General features: G+C 36.5%; 1 pseudogene across 1 annotated transcript; it reads right to left on the reverse strand.

Moving 5' to 3' along the window:
- Positions 1-564: 564 nt before the first annotated feature.
- LOC102864174 lies at positions 565-1,045 on the reverse strand (annotated as a pseudogene). Its single transcript, XR_438884.1, has one exon. The product of XR_438884.1 is annotated as an actin, cytoplasmic 1-like (transcript).
- Positions 1,046-4,364: the final 3,319 nt, after the last annotated feature.

The following is a 4,364-nucleotide window of genomic DNA, read 5'->3' on the forward strand; positions in this document are numbered from 1 at the left end:
ACTTTGTACCACTTCATTTAAATTTCTGATTGCTAGTTCAGTTAGTTATTCATGACTATACTTCTGCCATTCTGCTCACAGGACATTTTATCCCCTGCTTGGTGCCTGGCAGTTTGTTTTGACTTTTCTCTTGACCTTGCCATAATTAGGTCTGTGTGTATTTGCTGCTGACTCAGTGCTGATCTCTAGTGTTCTTGCTGTCTTGCCGTGTTCACCTTGGATCTTTCATGACAATTACTGCGAGTATGCTTTTGGATATAACCATGATGCCTCTTCTATTTCAATACATGTTCCCCTGTTGCACACCATTTTATGAGCAAAGTTAAATATCACTTGTGTAGTACAATTTGAAAATCATGCAATTCTTTAATCCTGTTTGAGTCACAGAGAAAATTTTTATAATATCTTTTTTAATTTGAGTTATAGACTTAATGCTAACATAAAACCTCCTGTCAACCTAAAGTCAATTTTTTTTTTTTGCCATGCCAATTCTCATCCTTTGTTTTTTTTTTCTGCGCAAGTTAGGTTTATCAAGAAAGGGTGTAACGCAACTAAACAGTCCGCCTAGAAGCATTTGCGGTGGACGATGGAGGGGCCAGACTCGTCGTACTCCTGCTTGCTGATCCACATCTGCTGGAAGGTGGACAGGGAGGCCAGGATGGAGCCGCCGATCCACACGGAGTATTTGCGCTCAGGGGGAGCGATGATCTTGATCTTCATCGTGCTGGGGGCCAGCGCTGTGATCTTCCTTCTGCATCCTGTCGGCGATGCCTGGGTACATGGTGGTACCGCCAGACAGCACTGTGCTGGCGTAGAGGTCCTTGCGGATGTCAACATCATACTTCATGATGGAGTTGAAGGTAGTTTCATGGATGCCACAAGACTCCATGCCGAGGAAGGAGGGCTGGAAGAGTGCCTCGGGGCAGCGGAAACGCTCATTGCCGATGGTGATGACCTGCCCATCGGGCAGCTCGTAGCTCTTCTCCAAGGAGGAAGAGGAAGCCCCTGTGGCCATCTCCTGCTCGAAGTCCAGGGCAACGTAACAGAGTTTAAAAATTTAACCAATGGATAGATAGACCTCTCTTCTTTCTCCCCCCCCCCAATTGTCTTATGCTTTCTCCTTTCTCATTTTTCTTTCTTCTCTTCCCTCACCTCTTCCTACCTTTTCCTCTCTTTCTCCTTCATCTTTTTCTCTTCTTCCTTGTATCAGATTAACTCCTCCTTCACCTTCTCTTTCTTCTTTTTAGCAGAAAGATTATTGTTGTTTGTGTGTCTAGAACTATGATTCAAAGTGACCCCTTGAACAACATGCTTGAAATCTGCCCTTTTATTGCATAGTAGTTTATAAAATTGGCTTAGAAATGCAACATTGTGAGTGATTTCCTGATCTGGCCCTACCTCCAACCCTGTGTGAAACATTTATTTTTTAAAATCTTAGCACTTTCAATTAAAGTCAATTAATATTCTCTACAAAAAAGAAATACTGGCAATATAATAATGAGCGGGCTCAGGGAACAACAATATGTCTTTTCGGAGAAGGTTGTCACAAAACTTGACACACTGGAAAAAATGAGACTTTGTTAATGGTGTTCATGGGATTTTGTTCTTTAGGCCAGAAAGTCAGATGCTAGTAAATGAGCCAGATTGTCCCCAGTGTTCAAGTCACTGGAAGCTCAGAACAGCCAGCTGGGTTCAGCCAGCCTTGATGACACTGGAAGAGTCCCCTGTGGTGAGATGGAGCAGAGAATTGAAGACAATGAAGTGAAGGTCAGCTTCAATCTTGTGAGTCAAATTGACTTTTTCATTTTTTGATACCACTGAAGAGAAAAATTATGAATGAAAGATCTATTTGTCTTTAGCTATGCATATTAACAAAATAGTGTGAACCACAACCAAAAAAAAATGTGAGGGCTTAAATTACATAGTTAAACACTTTAAACACAATTAAAATTTGGAAGACAGGGAAAAGAGAATAAAAGTCTAGATGTGGCCACATTTCTGGATGACTCCGTTCTGGTTGTCTGTGGCTTCTCACTCCCTGTGCATGGGGGTCCAGATGGGCAAGTAATTGGAAATTTTTGGGGTTGTGGCTTTTTGGGTTTGTGTTTGATGTGCAGTACTGCTCTTTCCCCCTAAGAGCGAGGTCCTTGAGGCTTGGCCTAAGTAAGGTTTAAGGCTGCTCAAAGGCAGTGGCTTACAACCCTGAAGGGCCCTCACCCCATTCAAATTGTTTTGAATTTGTGATGCTAAACACTGTGACACTGATATGCCAAATGTGATAATGGTTACCCATGGTGGACAGTGTTTGGTGGAGCTTCCCGATAAAAACAAGCTTGGAAGCAGGAGTGACACCCACTTCTGAAATGGCTTGCCTCCAGAAACTCTATGAAAAGTGCTCAGGCCTTTCTTTTCGTTCATAGGTTCGCTATGAGTCGTCTACGACTCAACAACATCTAACAACATAGTGTGAAATATTTAAGAAAAAAATTAACAGTAAAATATTTAAAACAAAAGTAAAAAAATATAAACTAGTAGGGGGAAAAATCCCATAATATATGTGTTCTATTTACGTCAGGTAAAATTAGTCTGATTATATCTTTTCTCTTAATGTTCTCTTCTGAATGAAGGCAAAATGGGGAGATAAAATTAATGGTCTTGATTTTTATAATTAATTATTAGCAGAAAAAGGATTAACTGAGAAAACAAATGTTTGTTAACTTTTGTGTCTATTGAAGTATATAAAATTGGAATTTTGGCACCTCTGAAATTTCCCAAACACTACTCATTCTGTGACTGCTTATTTTCTGACAAGAAGAAATTTAGGACAGAATAAATGTGTCCTTCCTGTTGGGAAAAAAGAATAAGAATAATCTCACATATTCAGGAATTTGTCTTAGGTAGCAGGGAATAGCAAGTAATGCAATCAAACTGGAAATGTTTAAATGTGGCACTAAGAAGCAAACACAATCTGAATTAAGCAAACCATGGGCAAACTTATTACTTGCATGCTAAATGATTCTTTCTGAAGAGCCTAACAACGTTTTTGTGGCTTTTTCTCAAGATGTTCACAAAAGAAGTGATGAAGCTTGTTGTTCGTTAGTTTGATCAGTGCTTTTTATCTTTGTAGGCTATCTGAAATTTTGTCCATATATTCTCTCTTTCCTGGAACACTAATCTGATCATAATATACCACTTGCTCCATTTAAAATATACTTTTTTGTTGTTGATGATGACTAAGACTACATCCTCTTTAGTCTGTTTGTAGTCTTATTTTCTCTTTACACTTCCACATCACAGTCTTCTCTGTGGGAAAATTTTGTGAAATTTAATTTTATACATTAGATAGAACTCAGTAGATAAAGCATAAATATTTAATAGAAAATAAAGTGACCAAATGCCTTAAATATTATTATTTTCAATATTCCTGGGTTTAACCAGCACCCTTTATTACAGAGCAACTGATATAGAGGACTGTATAAAACAAAAGAAGTCCTTTGAGATTAAAACATTGCAATAAAATAGAAGACACACTCATAATGAGTGTATAGCTTTAATGTGGAGAAAAAGAAAGATATTAAAAAGGAGTCATAAAGACAATGTTCTCTTTGTATTTGGTGTCTCATGTGTCCTTCCTCAGGCAATATCTTAATTGTTTATTCTTAAGAAAAAAGAGAGATGATTGTGTAAATAATATGAGTTGCAGTTATGAAATATTTTAGAATTGTGGCCAAGTACAGCTATTTTTCTTTACTTTTAGAAATAATATGACACAAAAATGATGTTGATAACCACTGAAAAAAGTCAGGGTAACATTATACTTGCTTTATATTGCAGTAACAAAGTCATGAGTTGTGTTTTTATTCTTTTTATCTCTGACATTATAGACATAGAATGGAAAAAATTCACTCTCCAATGAAATTTTAATTTATTTTTTTAATCTATAGTACTAGAAGCAATGTATTCAGCATAGTGTCTTAATTATCAATAAACTTTGTTTTGAATAAGTTTTGGCACTTCTATTCTTTTAAGTGAACATTCAAAATGTAAACAAGTACTTACTTTTTCCCAGTAATTCTAAGCACAGAATTGATAATACAGAGAAGCTACATTTTAAAATTTCTATTCTGTATCGAGTGTTTCACATTAAAAAAACCAGCATAATTTTCTGTAATATTCTTTCAATTTAGTTTTATTCTCATTTTTCCCATGGGAAAAAATGAAGTTCAGGTTAGTTAAATAATTAATTCAAGGTCAATGCCAATTAAATGACAAAACATAATCTTGATATAAGAGCTCACTGTCTTACCTTCACTATACTCTTTTCTGATTTATGTATTTATATTTAATTCAATTTGAACTTAATC

The sequence above is a fragment of the Elephantulus edwardii genome, unplaced genomic scaffold (assembly GCF_000299155.1).
Source record: "Elephantulus edwardii isolate Elephantulus edwardi_28Jun2011 unplaced genomic scaffold, EleEdw1.0 scaffold00056, whole genome shotgun sequence".
NCBI lineage: Eukaryota > Metazoa > Chordata > Mammalia > Macroscelidea > Macroscelididae > Elephantulus > Elephantulus edwardii.